The sequence below is a fragment of the Nothoprocta perdicaria genome, unplaced genomic scaffold (assembly GCF_003342845.1).
Source record: "Nothoprocta perdicaria isolate Ctin4 unplaced genomic scaffold, notPer1 scaffold_81, whole genome shotgun sequence".
NCBI classification, from domain to species: domain Eukaryota; kingdom Metazoa; phylum Chordata; class Aves; order Tinamiformes; family Tinamidae; genus Nothoprocta; species Nothoprocta perdicaria.
Genome location: NW_020456099.1, coordinates 2,313,666 through 2,336,552, shown reverse-complemented (window position 1 = coordinate 2,336,552; position 22,887 = coordinate 2,313,666). Strand labels below are relative to the sequence as shown.

At 39.0% G+C, this 22,887-nt stretch overlaps 1 protein-coding gene across 1 annotated transcript in view; it reads right to left on the bottom strand.

Annotated features, from left to right (window-relative positions):
- Positions 1 to 17,395, bottom strand: part of ANKRD50 (ankyrin repeat domain 50) — a 54,724-nt gene extending 37,329 nt beyond the window's left edge. The window contains exons 1-3 of the mRNA XM_026051952.1: positions 17,266 to 17,395; positions 12,932 to 12,966; positions 7,152 to 7,287 (exon numbers count right to left, since the gene is read on the bottom strand). The gene's annotated coding sequence lies outside the window, so the exon portion shown is untranslated. The remainder of the gene's footprint in view (positions 1 to 7,151; positions 7,288 to 12,931; positions 12,967 to 17,265) is intronic.
- Positions 17,396 to 22,887: the final 5,492 nt, after the last annotated feature.

Below are 22,887 nucleotides of genomic sequence, written 5' to 3'. Positions count from 1 at the left end.
AAGCGGCCCCCGAGAGGCGCCTCCCCCCTCCCCGCCGCAGCAGTGACCGTTGGGTCCGTTACGGGACGCTCGGCGGGAGGCGCGCGGCGCTGCCTCCAACGGCGGCCCGTCCGTCTCCAGGAGCGCTGCCCTAGCTGCCTTTTGTTCCCCCGCCGCCGCTCCACTGCCCCATCCCTTTGTATTTCCCTGCTTTTACACCGAGATGGCCCATTTCAGATGAAACTCCATCATGCCGACCAGCCGCACACAACTCCCCGCTGTGGGGCTCCTCGCCCCTGCCCCTCGCAGGMTCAAGTCACACTTCCCTGCCCCTAGGCAAGGCTGCTAAGCAAAAAGGCCACTGTCCCCACCTCTCCTTACACCAAGAGATCTTCAGGCTATCATCTTCAGCCCGGCTTCCACCCCTGGAGCCCAACAGACAGCCCCCCCATGGACCTTAACAGGCAAAAACACGGGCTGAAGCCACTTGTGGTGACCCTTTGCAGGCCCCAGAGGAGCAGCGTGGGCAGGGGCAGAGAGCCAGAGCTCTCATGGATTGGGCCAAAAGGGAGCAAAAAAAAGCTGACATTAAGCCATGACTTGGCAGGGCTGGCAGCGTTCTTGGCCCAGCAGCTCCTCCATCGCAATGAGCCTGTGCACTGAGCGCTGCCCCAGCCTCAGCGCAGCCCCTCGGCTCCACATCCMGGCCCATGGGACTCCACTGTCTTCCCCGCAGCACCCCGGGATCCGCCGCCATCCTCGCAGCGCCCCGGGATTCACTGCGGGAGCAGGCTCAGAAATTAGGTGAATGCCTTGGGTATACCGAAGAGCTTAGGGAAACAAGTCTGCCTGCTTCTGGGAACCAGTAGAACAAGTTTGAGGAACCTTTGCAAGCAGTGAATTACGAATCTGCAAAGCAACCTGGAGCAGGGGAAAACAGAAATTGCATTTGCAGAGAGATTTTTTTTTACCTTCCCTGCTTGTTTGACTTTTTTTTTTTCTCTAAACAATGTACTTTAGGCAAATAGTATCAATCCTCACTAGGTGATTTTTTCCTTTGTGCTTCCATTTCCCTCCCATTCAGAAATATTAGGGAAACCCAGACTTCCMAAATTGATGCTAGAACAACTTCCATGGAACTTAACATTGAAAGCTTCCCCCCATAAACACTCATACTTTTTTTCTTTTAACAGTCAGGGGAAGGATATATCAGAGTGGTGGGATTGCAGGTCTGGTCAGCTGAGTTAGCTSGAGTCAAAAGAGTCAAGAGAGTGAATTAAAAAAGGGCAGATTCAGCAGCTTGAGAGCCAGAGCCTAGACACAAACCTTAGACTATAGCAGATGTTCCCAGAAGAAAAGAGAAGATATTGTGCTATGGTGAGACCTGGGGGAAAGCTGAGCGTCCTCTTGTCTGGGGACAGGGCGTAAACAAAAACCCAATTTACATGAGAAGTTGCTCTCAGATCCCACAACATTTGGTATGAACAAACAGTAGCAGAAAGAGTAATAGCATGGTTTGCTAAAATGAGAGATTATTAAATATAGTCAAGGGCAGAGTTATGGACAGTGATTGTAAAATACTAATCTTTCCAGGCTGATACATAAATTCTAGAGCTGAACAGATTACAATAATTTGATTTTAGCAAGGGACCAAGCACACTATAACTATCAACATACAAAAAAATTAACTTGTGGGCAAGACATTTGAACAAGCTTAGTTCAGAATATCAGTCCGATAGCTCACATAAGGAATAATAAGTGCTGATGGGAAAGGCAAGAGAAATAATGGCAGGGGGAAGGGTAGCAGAGGGAAGGGAATAAAGGCAGGGAAAAAAAAAAAGGCAGCAGGCATATAATTATACCCTTATCACTAGAAAGGTTTTTAAATATGACAGAATATTGCAAGATACAAAATGTTATCTGCACGCTCCTGTCCAAAAATATCTATGACCTGAAGGTACAGGTTAGTAGGCTTTGCACTAACCTTCTTAACTACTGTTAGGAAGCAAAGACACTTTGGGAGCTGTATCATATTAGAAACTCAAGGGACTCCTAAAAGAAAAAGAAAAAAAGTTCAAAGCAGTTATAAAAATGCAATAGCCATAAAGTACAGTGACTGAGGCACCTCCTATTTATAACATGACAGCTCAGATGACATCATTCTGGTGAATTATTATAGCTAAGAGTCAGATATTACTGATACAATTGTGCAATGTTGTAGCTAATGAGGCAATATCAGGATAAGAGCGAAAGCCTATATTGTGGCTTTGTATACTTAGCTTGATATTAGATAGCAAATCAACCCTGATATAATTGGGCACAGCCTTATAGACTGCCATAGGTAAGACCTAAAAGAGACACAAAGATGAAATGTACAGAAATTTCCTGTCTGGCTTAAAGTACCATGGAAGGTTTCCACTGTAGGTGTAGTTTTGTGCCTAAAATAATTAAGTACTAGGTGACAGTAAGAAAACAAGAAGAAACTTTAAGCAGAAAGACTGCACATAAAACTCCTAGCATTCTGAAATCTGCCCACATCTAAGTTGTTAAATTATTGAAAATTGCTTAATAGGCTTTTCTGACCGTCTCAAAAAGATGTTGGAAGTCATTTAGCTGCCTAACAGCTTTTTGTTTACCAACTCTAGAGATTTCAGTGTGATGTTATTTAGATAGAAATGCGCTGAGTGGTGGACAAACGCACATTACCGGTTAYGATGAGGAAACCCATTGACAAAGGAAACAAGAGTGATACTTGAAGTCACCACAAGCAGAGCAATCACGCTCATCCATAGACACTTGTCTGGTTTGGGCTGTTGCAGACATCGCTGGGAATGCTTGGACAGTTTGTGTCCTTTCTTTCTGTTTCAATTTGTTTGTGTCCCCCTCTCTGCTGGGCTGCTCTGCTGCCCATCGCTGGAGAAGCCTGCCCAGAAACCTGCCAGYTGGCTGGCAGTGCTCTAAATGGAAGTGCTAAAACCCAGCAGCTCCCAGGACTGAGTTGGGGCTCCTCCGCCAGGCACCAGCTGCCACACAGATGCTAACTATGGTCATGACTCTGAACCCGAGGGTGCCGCCAGTGTTTGACCCCTGGTGCCCCTCCAGCCTGTGCTTCCCTGCTCCCAGGTGAGAGCAGGGCAGGAGATGCCAAAAGCCGTGCTCAAGTCCAGGTTACATTCACCGTTCTCTGATCATCCCCACCATTAATCACAGTCAACAGCCCTAGTAAAACTCGCTTTCCAGAGTACTTCCTTGTCCTTCACATGATCAGAAAAGTATTCCCAGAGGATGTGCTTGATGAGTGCTCCAGGGACTGTGGGGAAGATGGAACCCCCCAGGTTTCCTAAAAGAGGGGCATAATGTCAGTCTTTCCCAATCATCAGACACTTCCCCTCGCCACCATAGCTTTCCACTGTCAAAGGCAGTGGTACTCTTTTACATAAGAATATAGCTAGGAAATGTAATTGCTCTCCATCCTCAGGCCTTCCTCATTACCCAGTAATTTGGCTAGGAGTCCTCTCTGTCCCGTCCATTACAAACTGAACCTCTGTGAGCCAGAGAAGCAAAAATAATTGGGCTGAAGCAAAGTCAAACAAAAGATCCTGGATACTATAACACAGCGCTTAAAACCGTGGGCTGGGAGAGGAAAGCTGTATTCTAATTTCTCCTGGAAAGGAAATTGCTCCCATGCCCAGGCTGACAGCACTAATTTCGAGGTTGGTGCAGACTTGCCAGCACAACACTCTCTACTCCAACCCCGGAGCTTTGCAGCAGAGGCAGCGGTTTTCTGCTCCTTGGCAAACAAGGGCCAGGATCTGCGCCCTCTTTCTGATAAGACATCAGATAGCCAGCCATGGAAAGGAGAAGCAGCGAGTCTGCTGGCGGCTCTGCCTCCTGCTCCTCCTCAGCGCTGGGGCAGGAAGGCCAGGCCCATAGTCCTGGCCCAGGAGCAGTGTAAGCAAGAAGGGAAGGCGCAGCCATCCGTGGAGCCGCATTACAGATACCATGATTACATGAATACCCGGTGGTTGGTGCATCTTTTATATCACAGGCAGTTACAACTGTGATACAATCAAGGGAGCACAATCACTCAGCACTACTGCAGTCAGGGAAAGGGCTTCTCCAGATGGCTATTCACAGCAGGAACCTGGGGTAAATGCCCTGAATTGCTTCTGCAATAGCCTTTTTTCTTGACACAAGAGTGCTAGCTTCCCACCTTAGGTGCCTGAATAGCATGCGGAATTTAACCACGGTGCTAGGAGRCACTTTTATGCCTCTTGCACAGAATCCCAGGCTTTCAAGATTTTCTGCATCTATGTTTTTTTTTCCCACCCCTGTCCAAAGCCCCATGCAACTACATAGTCCTACAAAGGTGGGTGTGTGTGTATATATGTTCTCCACTATTTATGGGACATGTTTAGCTGGGTGTCTGGAAAATACATTGCAATTGTTAGGCAGCTAAACAAAAGAAAACGACAGCTGTGGCTCTGAGAGCCGACAAAGTGCATGCTAATGCCGGGCTCTGGAGTGCCATAGGCTGCCCAGCCTGTGTCATTCCAACCTTGAACCTTGCTGGAGATCCAGGAGAAGGGATATACTTCAGCTTCCTCCTGCTGTGGAGAACGTGATACCCACTCTTTGCGCAGTAWGAATTACAGTATAGCGTTACCATTCCATTCATTAGCAGTTGGCAGCACACGAGGCAAGTCAAAATTAACAATAAAATGTAATATTCTGGGAAACAGGTGCTGCTGTTGATAACTAGTTCTCTAGGATGAAAATGTATGCCGAACTGCAAAGAATTTAAATGTCACTAAATGATGGCATGAAAATGCCTGTGGAGTGGAAAGAAATCCATCCGCAATAAGCCAGAAAACTAAATCACAAAAGTGACCTTTTATGTGAGTTGGACCAGAAATATATTCAGTACAAATCTCAGGATGCATACAAGAACRCTGATCAGATGCTTAAGAATAAGAAATAATACTTATATATAATCAGAATGCCACAATAACAGCTGAATTTACACTGAAACAAGACCTTGTATAAACTTGGTGAAAACTAACATAAAATAGCATTTGATTTATGTGGGAAATAAACAAGCTATAAGCATTGGGGATATCTGTGCATAAACAGCTTGTGTTCCAAATAGTCCTCATGTAATCATGCTGTTTGCATCAGCTTGTGCCACGGAGCAGTGCCTGAATGCCAGTCCCAGCCTGCTCCATGATCCTGGGCGCGTTGTGTAACCTTATCTGCTGCTGGTGCCCCATGGGTACAATAAGAACAGGGAATCTTTCCCATCTCCTTCCTTACGCGTGGTCATGCTTCAAGCTAAAAGCAAGCTTTACCAAAATATTTTGTACCACTTCAAGAAAACAAACAGCTGTAAATTCATCTAACAATTTGACCCGTGTGTTGCTGGATCACTGTAAAACACCCAGTCTAAACAAAAGTTTGGTTCAAAATGGATGGCGTTTTGGCAAAAAGTAGTTAGGCCTTTTTTGCTGTTTATGTTCTTATAAGCTCTTAACCCTAATCCTATGGCAATTCATGCATTTGTATGAGGAGTCATTCTGAAGCACTGGAATTAACTCATTTTTGTCTCAATATTATTTATCCCAGCTCAAGACTGTGTCCTGGTATTTGTGAATTCACACTTTTTAAATGAAATCCTGCAATCCTTATCCTAGCAAAGAGTCCGTTTGACAAAATTGCCAGTCCCAGGTCATCCCCAGGCCAAGGGAGGAAGGAAGAAGGTAGAGCACGACCTCCTGCAGCCTTCATAGCTGTGCTGASCTCTACATGTTAAGTCAGGCCCCTGGCTTGCAGAATTATGTTGGTATTTGCTACAAAAGTTACTAAATACATATAATTAACATAATTCTATTTTTTCTTAACAATTGATACCTTTCAAATGTAGACCCTCAGAAAAAAWTAGTTCAATTAATTTAGATCTTTGATATGCCTTAGTTGGATGAAAYAACTCGTGACTAATTCCCATCAGTAAGATAGAGGTATAAGATTTTGAATGAGCTTTGATGTATTTATGAAGTTACTTGATTAGTCCTTTCTAACAATTTTAAACACAGGACGTGCATAAAGAAGAGATGAAGAATTTTTAGATCATATTTTTCGATTTGTTTTAGATTATGTTTTCTAGACCTGCAAGAGAAAGCTGAAATGTTTCCAGAAATGTGCTATTAAACTTTGAAAATAAGTTGAGAACAACAAATTAATTCTGATTGAAGAAGAAGTATTTACATTTCTTGCTGAGGTAAAATTAGTTGGATCATGGATCTCCTTTGAAAAGCAGAAGTTCATTCACTTTCTCCAGATGAAAAAGCATCTCCCTTTCTTTTCCAGCTCTAAGACTAGTAGATACCATTTAGTGGATGTTAAAAATCAAAATAATTCATATTGTAAAAGAAATAAAAAGYAAAAAAGTTTTCAAATATACTTGATAAAAACATTCAGAAAAAAAGTAGATGCAAAGGGGAAGAGAGAGCTCAAACCAACTTCCCCATATTCTTTTTTCCCCCAGAATGACCAGATTAATGATTTACAGACTGAAAATTAGTTCTACCCTCCCTAATAATAAAATTACTGTTACTAACAGCTAAATCATTTTTCTGTACTCACACAGCAAAATTGTATGCCTTGAGTYTACAAGACGAAGGAAACTGCACAAATTCAGCTTATACATAAGAGATGAAGATGAAAGGTTGCTACAGGAGAGATTAACTTCTCATTTCAAATGGCATTACTTTTAGAAATTAATACACTGCTCTACAAAGGGAAATGTCTGCAGATGTAAATAATACCAACAAAGAAGAATAAAGAGCTACAAACACTCCATACAGAACAAAATAGAAAGTTTCCCTCCACAGAATTAGCAGTCACAGGAAGAATTTTCTCTCTGTGGCTGCAGTGAACACAATCAGACATAAGAGCATCAATATTAACAATAGCTTCCACATGTACCTTTGTTTCCTATAGGTAACAAAACGTTCTCCTAAAGAGGCAGACAGATGCCAAAGTAACCTCGATGTCTCTGTCCCTCATTTTGATCAGCATCGTGCACTCAGGAGCTGTGATGCTCATACATTACTAGATCCTTTACTGTTTGCTACTAAAAAACCCTACTATTAAACACCCGCTTTAAAATATCCKACCTTTTCTCCGTTCTTTGAGAACTCTAGATCCAGGCCCGGTCTTGAAAGCTCAGCGAGTTGGGGTGCAAGTTRTTTCTGTGGGTGCCTCATCTTTGTGAAATCCTGGTAACCCTCTTACAGACCAGGCAGCTGAAACCTGCGAGCAGAGATGAAGAACTGGCTTACAAAGCAGCTGGTTTATGACTATGGAATATGTTGTCCAAAAGGATTAAAGGAGATTTAGATGGAAAGTAAGAGTTACTTTAATTTTTTCCCAAAACAACAATCTCATCATGCAAAAAGACTAATAAGAAAAAGAAAAATGAAATAMGTAATATAAATAAATGAAGCTGAAGTTAGAAGAGAGGAGGGAAGATTAGTGATTTGATGATATAGTTCCCCTGAAAAATATGGGTCTATGTTCAAGATGTCTTATTAAAATAAACAGATTTTCTAGAGGTTCAGGATCAAAGGAATTCACCTAATGGGTAGACTGGCAGAGTTAGAAGAAAAAGCACAAAGTCCMTCTTAGAGTAGAATCATAAGCAGCAGACAAAGGACTAATAACAAATTGTCTTTACTAGCTCTACTGATGCTTAGCAAAACACCCCACTACTTTTGTGCTGGAGAGAGATAGTTACATGAAGAGTGGTACATAGGGTCTTGAAGCTGAGGATTTAGTATGAAAAAAATAGGATTTAAATGGATTAAGTGGGTCATGGGACTCAGGCAGAAGGAGGTGGAGATAACTTTAGCTATCTGGTAAATGGTAAAGAAAAGGGATGATATACAGAGTCCTGAAGCCTCCGCAGATTAAATTATCTGGGTGTGAGGCAGGTGTGAATTACTGGGGGARCAGAAAGGCCTAAAGGGATTATTTTTATTATTTGCTGCTGTGAGATAAGTTTGCATTTACATGACATGGTCACAGTTGTGTAACAGATTAGAGCTGTGTATGCCCATATAAGTATTATCTAAGGACTGAGGAATAATTCTCAACATGAGAAGGAACTCGCAGTATCTCATTAGAGACTCAACAAAATGAAACAAGGGCAGCAGGAAGAGCAAACTTGACTTATATAGGAAAGTCATTAGTGACCTCAAATAGGACAATCTTACTGCAAAGGAGAATATTGAACGAGTCTGAAGAAACCCCAAGCTGCTGCCTGGGGAACAGATAGACATGTTGCAAATGTTGCTGAAAATCAATTCCCTCAGCTGTAAATGGRCACAGCTATATGGATATACAGTATATGAATGCATGAATATGTGTCTATTCATAACATTGATAGTTTTTTTGACTCATAGATTGGCATCTTGCTTTTAGATGCTTTTGCAGCTATATTCACATCTACCTATATTTCTCAAGCAGTAAGAAGCTGTTTGGTAGATGTGACAAACTGCGTCATATTCTGCCAGTTTTTACAAAACACTTTTCTTCCTGTGTGAGCTACAAAGCAAAACATTGTTTCCTTAATACTACATCAAAACAAGCAGCTTAAAGCCAGGTTTACCTGGCTATTACTGCTAAGCTGCCTTGTTTACAACCCTATTGACACAAACCAAAACCAAATGTGAGGGATGCACAAGCGTGGTGGTGACCACAGCAGTTGTCCCAGCTTGATGTCATCCAACAAGACTATGCTCCCTTTTAGTAGCAACACCCCCTTCACCCCAATAACTTCAACCTTATTTTCTTCATTTCCTTAAACTGCTCTTAGCCATCCATCTTTATGGGCTGGTTAGGTTCCTTAGCRCTTTGACCATGCATTCTTAAAGGAGGTTTAGGCCAACTGTAACCTTCTCTACCTTGCTATCTAGCTTAATTCTTTAGATGCTGCCTTTATTGGGAAATTTAATTATGCCATGGCAATTGGTACTTTTTGAATGCTATAGATGAATCAACCAGATGCTCAGGAAGTAGGTAGTTGGYACTGGAAAGGCAAAATTTACTTGCAGTGTAAGTACAGGCATTGGTATAATTAATAGATTAAATAGATTCATAATCACTGTGCAGTTTAAGACAAAATGGGACTACATAATCAGACTTAAGGGAAGTCAAGGGACAAAAACCTGATTTATAGTAAATACAACATCACTGGATGCTGACTGAAGGCTTCAATATTATCTCAATATAAATGTGCAATGACGAGGYGGGCATTTCAACCCTGAGGAACATTATTTACTGTATTACAATTCCTCCATACCTTCAAGCCAATGCCTGTTTCTATATACCGCATCTGGTAGGGATAGTAAATATATGTGAATTTAGGACAAAATAAGACATAAGAAAATTTTACAGATATAAAAATWCAGAATCAGATTTTCTTTAACTTTTGAGACTTTAACTGTTTCTAATGACACAGCACAGCAGGACCCTAATATAAAATGAGCCCTTTCCCAAATTCTGATTTCCCAAGGAATTGGCATAAGGCCACACTAGGGACATGGCCCCTATTTCTACAAYAGAGTCAGAAGAGTGTGTGTATAATTACATTCATGTTCTGATTATATATCCAGATGATTCAAACACATGTTGCTGCCGTTCCTAGGAACATAGAAAATTCAGACCACACCAGTCACCATAAAAAAAAGCATTATGACTGTCATCACACTGGTCTGTAAGCAAGGCACATTGTCACCTTTGTGAAAATCTACTTCATTAACAATAACAGCAACATGACACTTTCATTTAATCTTAATGACTGCATAATTATTAATTACAGTAGCTACAGAAGCAAAATCCCAGGGAAGCTGGAACCTCAGTCGTATCATTCTTCACACTTGCCTGGTAATTTCAGATTACTTAAATCAGAAAAAGAAATTAGCCATTACTTTTGAAAAAGAGTCATCATGAACATAGAAATTCAGCCWCTGTCAGCAAAGATTGTTCTAAGGAAAGCTAATCAGAGGAATTAAGAAGCATTTCTTTATATTGTTTCATTTATATATTTGCTTTCACAATGCAGTTTAATTCAGTCTAGATTCTTTCTATATACTGAATTGATAGATACACTTGACTACATACAAGTAGAGCAAATTATATTGAACGTGTAAKATAACGTTGTTCAGCACTCAACTAAATCCTTCTGATTTATAGATAAGGCTTTCTAGAAGCCAGTGAAAGCTACAAAAAAACTCTGTTTCTAAAAACATCTATGCTAATTTAAAATAAACTTCTGCTATTTAAGACCCTCTGAGACTTCAGATATTCCGTCTAACTTGAGCCATGAAATAAAAATAAAGTCCTTACATTACTGTTTTAAATATTTCAAATCATGTGAGCTGTGCTTTTTGCAATTAAAAATACGTGTTATATTGGCAAGTTAAAAATATTAATGGCCAAAAAGTACATAATATAGTCTTGTTTGTTTTTAAAGAATTCTTTCTTCCTTTTTCAATATGGGATGCTTCCTGGCTAGGGGAGAAAGGTTCCTGCTCTATTTGGAATTTGTCAGTATTAAAGTCTGGTATTGTTATTTTGTTATTGTTGTTACATTAAGCAGCAATCACATTTTAGAGAAGTTGAAGCAGAAGGGATAGCAGAACACAAAGCTTTTYCTCCTCTTAGGGCATGAGAGAGACTAAAGGCAACACAAAGATAAAAGTCGATGAAAAATGGATTAAGCTACACTGATCTTATTCCGTGTGGCATTCTGTAAAGTGCAGAAAGCACTGTAATGTCATTCTGTGATACAGTTTTATGTTAAAACAGGAATTTTAAGACCTCTTTGTGGAGTTCCGTTCTGAAGAGTGGTTGTTTTAGCCTGAAGTAATCTTTAACTAACCTTCATCTCTRTTTTAGTTAGAACCGTATTTTGGCAGGCCTCTATGCTTTAGTCCTTACTTATATGTTTAAACACATGACTGAACATCTCAAAAGCTTTTTTGGACTATCAGTATTTCTGAAGTTAAATATACTTATAAGGGTTTGGAGGTGAGTTTGTGCCCTAAATAACTGGATGCACATAAAGAATTTAGGATTTGTGAGTATATAGGAATAGCTGGGCTTCAGGAAACTGTGCAGATGTAATGTTATATTTATCTGCAGTTAAAAATATTTGTTTCCATCTGAAAACTCAGGTTCTGTGATAAGCTATCTGAAGATGCCTTAGATAATTGCTGTAGAATCCTTATAAATCTGATTCTTAAAACTTAAATTTTAAAATCAATTCTTAAATTTTTCTTTTGATAATTAGTACATTCGTAGCTATATTCAAACATACCAAATATTCATACAGAAGTACTATGAATCGTTATTGCATTTTAGAGTCCTTTAAAGCCTTGTTTTATATCAAACTTATTTTATCAAGGCCTGTTAACGCCACAAATGGGAAAAGCTTTACAAACTGCTTACTGATGAGAAAAAGATTATTAGCTAACAAATTTTTCCTTAAGAATGATTGCCCCTAAGCATACTCACATCAGGATTATGAAGTTGTTTGTTAACCAACACTCAAATATCAACACTCCCTTGGCATTGCAATAGGTGTCGGTAAGCACAAGYATGTCCCTATGGAAAATGCTAAGCCTGTGAGTTCTGGTAATGCAAGAATTAGCAACCTAATTTCAAGAACATGGGACTAGTAAGGCTGTGACTACTTAGAAATCTTGGCAAGCATTTTAATTGGTTATGGAGAAGCCAGATACTGAGGAAAATCAGAAAAGAAGGTTTCTGCAGTAGCAGAATGACCAGTAGGGCTGTAAGGGTGCCTGGGAATGAGAGGACCACCAATGCACTGAAGCTCTTTGTACTCTGAAAATTGAGACAAGCAGCATTAGGAAGCCTCGGTAGTCAAATGTCTGCACAAAAGTTCATGGAGGGATTTGGAAAGCTTTGTTATAGAGGTGAAAAAATTGTGGTTAATAGTAAGAAAGCAGATGCCGGAATTGAAGAATTTAATTGCAACAGCAGTTACATACTGTGTAAAGATTTTTGGAACTTCCAAGACAATATGGTGAAAAGGAGGACAGCATAGGCTTTAATTAAGCACAAAGTATGGAGCTGGTCCCCTAAATCAATCATTAGTCTAGGAGGCCAGGAAGAGAGCAGAGCTGTGTAAATGTGCGAACAGACTTTTGGGCAACAGCCCTGCAGACTTCTGAGGAGAAAATACTTTGACAGATGCCAAGTGGGACTATTTCCCCTTATGTTGATCCCAAAGGAAACAAAAAATTAAAATGCCTTCATGGTATCCAAGAAAAATCTCAAAAATATCTTGATGTCTGAAGCTTGGAGTGAGATATTGGAAAGAAAACTGAGAAGTTAACGGGCTGATTTAGATAGAACTCAGACACTCCTTTGCCAATTTAAGAGTTTTCTACCCATGCAAAGTCTAATTCACTTGATCTTGTTGCACATTTAATTGCAATTAAAGCATTGATCGCATTTTCAACTGGTGTACCTACATTAACATGAGCGGGAACATACTTAATATTAGCTGAGGATCTTAACCCACTTCCTTTAGTGATAAATGGACTGTGAGGGCAGACTGCCAAATATCAGAAAGTATCCTCATTATCTCTATGCAGAAATCATATTTGAACAGAGTTCTCTGGGTAATAAACCATTGTTCAGTCATTTCGGGTGACTTGACAAAAGCCTTTATATTTAAGTTATAAAAGATGATGTTCTTGTTGATGGCATTTAAAAATAGATGAAATTTAAACATGGGAACATAGAGTTGGCTTATTTGCTACTCATCTTTGTCACTATTTCTATATTTCTGTCTATTTTCCCATCAACTTGGCCCTAGTACAGTATGACAAGATTTGGTAAAAACAGAATCCAATTCACTCACCAGTCCATGATTCAGACTCCAGATATGGGAAGAGACTGTAAAATAGAAAATAGATAAGAGTAAGGTAAGGCAAAACAGTTCTRCTGATAAAGACATTGAGCTCATCTCAGTAGAAGGATGATTCTCATGAGACACAACCTAAATCCACAAGAGCTGTATAGCTTAGACTGCAGTAATGAGAAAGGCATTGATCAGTGTAGGTARCAGAACTGGTGCAAGAGCACATAGAAGCTTTTTCCAGTGCAACTGAGGTGTACTGACCTTTATGCTTCTTGCCACCTCTGTTCTGGAAAGAGTCAACCACCCTCATATGGTGCTGGCTGGTAGTGCTGTATAAATACAGATTAAAAGATCCCTCCCTCATGTCTGAGCACATCTTCAGCTTAGTTTTCACAGAAGGCAGTTGTCCTCACGCTTGCAGGATGTAATGAGCTGTTTGCCATTTTCTGAATAGACCACAGGAGTCCCAAAGAATGAAACAACTCCAGACTTCTTCTTGACAGAGAGGACTCCTCATGCTTCCTGAGGCCGTGCTGCCTGCTCCTGGAGTCTACCCCATTTTCCATTAATGCTTTGTAACGACTTAAAGATTTTCAATACTGATAAAACTTGTCCTCTTTGCTTAATAGAGCCAATGACATATATAGAGATAAAATTATAGATTTTGGGATAGCTTCAAAGAAGGCACTGCAGAACTACATAAAGGAAACTAGATTGAATTTAGTAAGTTAAATATTTATCAGATTTTTTTTTTTCCAGAAACAGACAGCACTTCCTATTYTCAGTGCTGTGGTATTGTACTAGGAGAACCAATGGATTATAAGGCCTCCCTGCTTTAAGAATTCTCTTTAGTTTGTGAACATGATTGCTCAGAATTATTGAACTCCCTCATCTCAGTCTGGAGAAGTCAGAGATGTGTAGGTTTATAGCTCTACTGACTCTGCACAAATAATGTATGGTCATAATATGAAGTTTTTTAAGTATGCTTATTACAAGCCTTCCAAATTTAGCTCTCAAATTGAATCTTTTCACACTGACATAGCCCTATCCCATGCAAAAAGTTGTATCCAAGAACAAAAACCCATATAGTTCCATGAATAAGAATGTAACCTCTATGTTTGTATAGATTCTGTGTTTATATATAATATTTAAACTCAGACTGCAATATGGTAATAATTGCTCCAATTTTTCTGTGGACTTGCATGTCTGATTGGCCGTTGGGTTTTAATGTTAATTGTTACATCTGTACTTCATCTCATTGATGCGTATACATTTAATTTTTTGACCAGAAATAAATATAGGGTTGAAAAACTCGGTTTTTGAAGAAAGCATTCTATAATCCATTTGATTGTAGGAAAAAAATCAGGAAGTCAGTTAAGTGCTTTCAGGGCATAGTAAGATCTTCTTTTAAGTCTTGTCAGGTAGTACTAGTCACTGAAGGAAAAGGCTTTGAATCAAACATCTGGAAGCAAATCAGTCACAACACTACTGCCTTTGAAGCAAAATGCACAGTCAGAGGGGAAGTCAGGAGAGCAGAGAAAAAAATCTCAAAGTGAGTTACTGTCTTCCAGTCATCAAAATTTATACATTTAATTTGTACCAGTTGTGCTGCTCTGCACAAACAGTGAGAAGAAACCTCTGGGSAACCTCACACAACTGGGCGCTACCAACCAGCACCAATAGTGTCACACGTCTCCCACACACCAGCTAAGGCCACAGCAAGAGCRAGCATGGGCTGGACCACTTTGAGCTGCAGGTATGTGCTTTAAGGAAAGCAGACAGGAGTACTTTCATCTAGGGCCAATTACAAACATATTAAAGCAAAAGAAAAGCATGGTTTCCTAGGCTTCGCTTTTGAATAAAAATGGATAAAATTTGCTGGACATTCATAGTTCTCTCATTGGTAAACTATCTTCAGGTCACACACAAACCATTCCTYCCGCATGGGCACCAATATATTTTCATATATTTTCCATTTTTTATCCTGCCATCTATTTCCAAGAGACCTGCAGGAACACAGCTATTACTCTCATTAGATTTGATTCAAACTGATGAGTTCACCAGTTATAAACTGGAGACAGGCAGACACACACATGAGCATTACCCGACTGCATGAGGTAAATTTGCCTTAGAAAGCTTCATTAAGGTGGTATGCCTTTTTAAAAACATTTCCTCAATTCAAGAGAACATTTTCCAGTTTCAATGAAAATAATTTCAAAGGATCATCCAGAGATATGTAATAGGCAGCCATTAATAGGACAGATAGAAGCAGCATTTTAAATAACATCCATTTAAAACATGTATAATTTTCCTCTATTTCAACAAAATTAAAATGTATGATAATTAATTYGCTCTGAAATCAATTTTTAGTGTGACTTATTGGCTTGTCCAGGCTTCTATGATAAATATTCCTAGATCCTTACATATGCTGGATTTGCAGATTGCACTTCAATCTTTTGATTACTTTTCCCCTGAAGAACTGAGGCCACTTGCTCTTATGCAGCATGTGAATTAGGTCTCTATTACAGTAACAAGATTTCTAAAGTCATCATTAGACCTGTCAGCTTTTTGAAGTAGTTACCAAATTTTTATTTAAATTAGCATATCATCCAATATTACATGAAATATGATAATGAAATGAACTTGATAAATCATTTTAAATATGTTAGCTGTCATGAGATCAAGCTTTACTAATATAGTTATATTCACGAGCTTTTAAGGGGGTAAAGGAAMGGTAAAATCTTATTGCCAAGAAAAGCCCTTTCTTCATCAGAGYCATAGACATTTAAGTAGGGGGTCATATAAAAATAACAAAAAGATCAGAGCAGAAAATCTAAACCGGGCATATTTCAGACTATTTTRCATCATTTCCTTAATCTTTTTTAAAAAATTTTTCTTTCCATTTATTTTAATGTCTACATTCTATATTACTAATTGCTTAAACCTTATGAGTTTACTTGCAGGGACAGGTGATCTAATAGCATGGATTAAATCTCATTTCCAGGATGAAAAGAATCCCTGAGGAATCAAAAAATTCCATTCTTTCCATTTGTCCTATCTTGTTTCCATAATAAWATAACATTTGACTTTTTCAGGCATGCATTTGAAATACCTATGATTGCATAAGAAATTCAGATGACATGCTCAAATGTGCTTCAGAAATTCTGCATTTCCAGTGTTTGAGGTCTTTCATATATAATTTAGGAAATATCGAAAGACCTCTGGAAAACTAATCTAGAAGAAAAAGTATGTTAAGAATAAAAAASATGCATCAAATCAAAAAAGGAACTTGCTTCTCTATAAAATAGACACAAGTCTTAAACGTGACCACAACACTTAAAGCTAGATCATTCTTGCAATGAGTTGCTTTATATTCTGCAGGTGGTTTGATTGGAATAAAGTATTATTTATTAAAGTATTATTATTACTCACAGGCCTTGAATAGCAATCTTCTAGGCCTTCTCCTTATGAGTACACTTATGCTAAGGGAGGATTGCAGCAGGCCAGAAGGTAATCAGTTTGGCTTCTTCACTGCCGGCAGAAATAGGAAATAAGTATATCAGATTTTCAGAAACATTATATACTTGTGAATGGTTTCCAGCTTCAGAGATGGGTCTGTATGGGTCACGTGAAAAGAACCAAATTAAGTATGTCTATTACAACATACTTGTCATTGGTTGGTCAATATGTCAAACAGAATATTGCTCAGATTTTTAAGCTGCAGTTTCAAAAAGGAAGCATTTATATGATGAACTGGAAGCTTGCCACAGGTAATAAATTAAGAGCCATGAACCGTTTCAAGCAGCATTGTGGGAATTTGCAGAGGTATATTAAAAGCAGTGAAGATACTTTCAAGTTTCTTTTAAAACAGCTGTAAAAAGAGATGCTACAAAGCTGAAATTAAAATATTCTTGAAAACATACATTCTTGATAATCTCTAGAAGGGCTAACATTTAAAAGCATTATTTACACACAATGTAAATATGATGCAATTATGTTAATGATATTTTAAAATAAAAAGTGGATTTTTTCCTATTTTCTAAATTGTATATAGCTTTCAGCAGTCAAATTTCAAAGATAATAGCGAGTCCAAAGTGCTACTGATAAGAGCTCTTTTGCCTATTAGACACCCATCTACTTGCTTCAGAGCTTCTACAAACACCATTAGGCACTTGTTTACACTTCTAGCTTCCTACAACTGCTGTAAATAGTCTTTCATTTTCAGTAAGTGCCAGGCTGAAAGGGTTAGGCTTATTTTAGGTGAACATTTGCCCTTTACAGAAAGGTTACTGACCTCACAAAACAGGAAGTATGTCAAGCTATGACATTAGTACCTTTTGCTCCAAAGCACTGCTGATGTACCTCAAAGATTCATGATGAATATTCACAGAGCTTCTTTGGATGTCACATCTGGTGACTTGATGGGGGTTGGTTTTCTGTCAGGTGGAATTGCTTCTCATCCTTTGGCCAGCTGAATTTACTCTGTGAAATCAGAAAATTGGAAGAAATTACTGTAATTACATCCACAAACATCCAAACAACCACATGCTCTTTCAGTAACCTGGCTTATGAAATGGATAACAAAAATAGGGTAGAGAAGTACTAACTCTGTGCAAGCAGTAGAAAAAGTCCTGTTCTACCTCTACTTATCCAAGATTTTGGAAAGGTAAAGGCCTAGTTTTGGCATAGTTTGTAAGCCTAAAAGAAAATTATTAATTCCATGGTAGCCACCAAGAAAGAACCTAGTGGAGGGTTAAGTGGAATTTGCTGAGGACGGGCTGGTTCAGATGGCTCTGAGACCTGCTGCAGCCTCACTGTTGTTTCCTCAAGCGTAGGTTGCTTCCCACTGTTTTTAGCTGCCTGTTGGATAGTTGCTGCTCTAGAGATGGGAGGCAGAGCTAGCTTGCTACATGACAGCAGTCACCAGCCACAGGTCTTTCAATTTCCCATTTCATCCCCTTGATTTGGTTACCTCAAATTGGAATTAAGAGCAGCTTTCCACATGCTGACATGCAGCACAGGGAGGGGAAGCACTGGTGGCAAAGACAAACTGCAAACATTTCAAAACAAGTGAGGAATGAAGTAATGGGGACATTGCCTCCCACGCCTCCCAGGCTTTCATCAGAAGTCCAGCCAGCTCCAAGGCACTGATCTGAGGCTGCAGCTTTCTTGGAAGATCAGCCAAGGAGTTGGGAATTCACTTTCAGAAGAATTCCTATTTCAAACCTCAGCACTCTCTATTCCACACACCTTTTACTTTTTTTTGGCACTCTGCTCAAATAAGCTGCTTTCCTTGTGCAGCTCTAGGAAGCATTTAACCATTTTCCCCCTGAGGAACGCAGCAAGAACTTCAGATGTTATCTTACAGTTTGACTGTGCCTTGAAGTACCACAACATACCACAAGTATGAGCATATAAGACAGTGCACAGGACTGACATCCATGCTTGGTCTCCCCAATGAATGAGGAAAGGTCTACACCATAACTGAAGTGCTGCATCAGGAATGCACTGTTTGCTCTTCCATGCACTACAAAATTGCAGTCAGGGCTGGCTGATTAGTGGGATCATTACGTTCAACAACACTGCTTCTCATGGATCCTTTTCCTTTTTTCAACAGGACAAACATTGCAGAGTTTTAAATGGGTGCTTTCAGGCAAAAAACTTTCAAGTGCAACCTCTCAAGCATTGCAGAATATGCAGAAACGAAATTGCTAAGGTTGAAAAGAAGAATGCTAAGCTCTTTTGGTCACATATATAAACATACACACTCCACAGATATTCATACACCACTGCAGATCAACTCCACTGCATGAAAGTATTCAAAACTGTTTACAGAAACATCTCAATTTTACAATTTTATGTCTAACACTCCTGTTTCAAAACTACAATATATTTTGCTTACTTTCTAAATCTTCCCATCTCCCTCACATAAAGTATTTCTGAGTCAATCTCATTAATAACGTTAGGAAAATTATCATTTCCATTATTAAAAGAAAACAATATTTGCAATATTGCTTTCTAAATGCTTTTGCCTTTGYTCTAATTAACCATCTGCATTCACAACGTGGACGTTTTATCCCTCAGTCTTTTCAGCTAGTTTGTCTGAGCAGAAGAGGCATTTGCTCCTGTGACTCTTATTTTTTCTCCATGATACCTACCAGACTATGTAAGATCTTACAGAGCATTCAGCACGATTCTCCACCTCATTACATCTAGGCRTTATTACTTCTTAAAGCCATTTATTGTGTTAGGATGATTTTGTTCTACTTCAGCAAATGCAAGTCAAACAAAACACACAGCAAATGAAAAAAGATCTTAAAGCTACATATCCAGCATATTTTCCAGACAGAAGATTGGAAGATCTCCAGTGGAATCTTGAATTAAATCAAGTGCTRGAGACTGCACAGCTTTGGGTGCTTTTTCTCAGTTTTTATACTAAGTACAGTCATCAACCCAATCTTGGAATAAACATCTAAAGAGATGGATTTTCCCCATTCAGAACACAAATAAGATTTTGTTAGATGTGATTATTTTTCCCCTTAGTCATTTAAAAATCATTAACAGAGCCGCAACTTTTCCTTTGAAGCTTTGGAGTGAGTAAAATGATGATATCAACAATAACTTCATCTTGTACTTGTCAACATTTTTCTTTATGTGGAATCTGCCTTCAGCACACACTGCTAAGAAATTCAGGGAGCTGCTCATATGACTGCAGAATGCTGATACCAGCAGAAGGCTGTTCCTCATGCTGGTAAATACATAATCTTTCCAAAAGGCAAATAGCACATGGGTAGTCATAGTACTCAGAAGTCAGAAAAATAAAAATAAAATCTGCATTGTATTGTTTTATCAACTTCAGCATCAGAAAAAAACCACTTTGCTTATACTTGACTTTTTTTTTTTTTGAAGGAGCGATCCTATTTAGGAAGTCAGACATTAGCTCCTCACAAAAAAAGCTTCACAAAATAAGTAGCAGTGGTACTCTTCAAGCTGTCAACTAATATTGTCTACAGTATAAACAAACTCATATAAAAAATGTTCCAAAACACTAATTTACACTTTTTTTACACCTCACCTAATTAGCTTCTCCTTTTATTATAATCTTCAACCACACTTCCTGAAACCCTTAACCTGAGGTCTTACAAGCCARCAACATGCGAACACAAATGAAGTTAAGGAAGCACTTGGCACTTCAGGGCCAGTCACTGAAGGTGTCCCTGCATAGGGATTGCTTTAGGATGTGAACTTGCCACYTGTGTTGGGACAGTGGCAAGTGTCAGCTCCACACCTGAAACACCAGGAGTTGCCCTCACCACTCTCACTTGCTGGAGCTCTTCCATAGAGGTGGCAGCAGTGACAGGGAATTTCTATCTCTATGAAGAGAAAGGAAGGAGCCAAGAAGAGTGAAAACCTCGCGGGAAGAGAGGGCCTTGGCAAGCAGGCACTGAAGGCTGTGCTGAGGGCAGGGAGCTCACCMCCAGCACGGTCCCGCCAGCCACCCAAGAGGCAAGGGAAGAAGCACCWGGGGCAGGTCCAGAAGCAACAATCAAGGCAGAGCACCTGCAGCACAGCCCAAACCAGGGCTGGGGCCCAAGGCTGGGCTAAAATAGGCCCAGAGGTGGGCGGGGAGAGGGAGCACCCAGGTGGGGCTGGTCAGGCAATCATGGCCCATTAACACCCTCAAGGCAACAATGCTCCATAGGAAAGGCAATAGTGCTCTATAGGAAAGCCCAATGGGGTTGGTCTTTTAATGATGTAATTTTATAAACTCAATGTAGTGATTTGATTTTTTTTTTTTAATTTGATTTTTTTTTTTTTTTTGGTTGACTGTCTTTGGCAATTGCCGTGTTCTGTGCTTCTGCTCTACACCACCTTAGCAGCAAACACAAGAAAGAGACTCTATTTCCATTGACTCATTGACTTGCTAGTGGAAAGTAAATGTAGGAAAAAAAAAAAAAAAAAAGGCATGGGAAAGGAGAAGGCTCTGAAAGTCTGAAGAGAATAAACCACAAACCACTTATGCAGCAATAACTGCTTGTTCCAACCCTTATTCTTGAAGGTGTACATTGGCTCACTGAGCCTCTTAAGACAATTTCATAATTTCAAAGAGAGAACAGTTTGCCTCTTCCTGTATTTTTTTGATTTTTCTGACCATTCGTTTTCAAAGAGGAAGAGGGACTTGCCCCATATGTAGTAAGGCTGCTATGAAGTCTTAGGAGGTAAAAGGCAGTTTAAAATTTATTTAGTATTATTGATTTTTTTTTTTTTTTTGAGGAAAATAGCTTTATGCTCCCATGTATTTAGATGAATTCTTCACTATTGTCAAAATACAATACAAGGAAATTCCCATCCAAATTTCTCACATGGTGAGGTGTCTATCTTAACATGTTGATGATGGAGGTGTACAGGTCAAATTTCAGAGAAATAAAGGATAGACATATTTGCACAAACTGTAAAGTTGAAAATTTCCTTAAACCAGGTACTTACTGTCTCTGAAATATTTATTTTGTTTCTTTTTTTGGTAGAGGTTGTTTCTGTTGTAATGTTAACTGAGACTTGCTCATTTTTCTGATTTTAATTACTCTTGACATATTTTGTTTAAAATTCCACATTGCTGTTGTAAGACAGTTTTATTGTAGACACTGTTTAGTGTTTTTTTTCCCTAGTGAAAACATCACAGTTATGGGTCTGTTAAGGTCAAATGTTCCCTGCTGCAATTCTGGAAGTTCAGGAGCTTCCCATCACGTCTAGTAGTATTTTGTTTTCAGAAAGATCTTCCCCCAAAAAAGATCTTAAAAGTTAACTCAGGATATGTAGTCAAGCAAATCTTAAGGGGTAATTTGATGAGGAAAATTGTCAGTCTCATTTTACTTTTCTTGTGAGCAGAATCTGTGCAATTGCATTTTTTTTAGGCTTACTTTATTTCTATACTCTAGTTTCCTCTTTGGGCTCAGAGGATCATGGAATAAAATAACATGCAGCTGGAAAAATAACATCCAAGTTATGGAACCAAGTATCATTTTACAAATAATCCTATCGTATATCTTCCATCCACTTTCACATGCGTGAGGTGTGTTTATGTGCATGGGGGATAGCTCTGTRTAGGCTATGCAATGTTAAGCCTTTCATGTTGCCCAGTATTTCCAAGAGTCTTGAGGGGACCTGGGAACATTCAGTTAATCTCAAGGTTCTCAGAGGATACTCTGTTGTATTTATAATATGGGCATGACTTTTACTTTTTTCTGTAATAGTCTATTTTGTTTGTTCAGACTCATAACTGTACTTTGTATTGATGATAATGATCTCAAATGACCAGTAGAGAAGACTGAAGCTGGCTAACTATTGTAAGAAGCAGTAGAAAAGATCAGTGTTCCTGCCATACACAGGTTGTACGGAATTTTTAATAAATATGATCATTTTTCCATATTACTTACCTAATTTGTGCAAGACGTTTCATTTGGTGATGTCCGATTTACTGTGTTTTGTTTGACTTACCATTCACTTTGTCCCTATACTTTAATGAAGAGACTGAATATCGTATCACTGTGCATAAACATTTTTTTCATGAACCTTTTTCTAGACAAAATATCAGTTATGTGGATATAGCTATCATTACCATGAAAGTAATTTTTATTACTAATAAATAGCAAATAAATTTGTGAAAGTAAAATCTGTATGTTTGACCAACTAATCCTGAACAATTCTTGTCATGTTCTTAAGTTCTACTGAAGAAATGTTATGTGGCCCTCCTACACAAGATACTCTACCAGTCTTACGTTTGACCAAATAAATTCGTCTGCTCTTATTCTGGTCAAAAAATAAGTCCAGAAAGAAAGTTAACTTTGTTTTACATAATGTGTCTTCTCTAAAGAGAGTGCACACATATGCAAAATGCAAAATCATGCAAATAGGATGCTCGTGAGCTCACCTCCCTRTTGTTTCCTGAGGAGTTTATA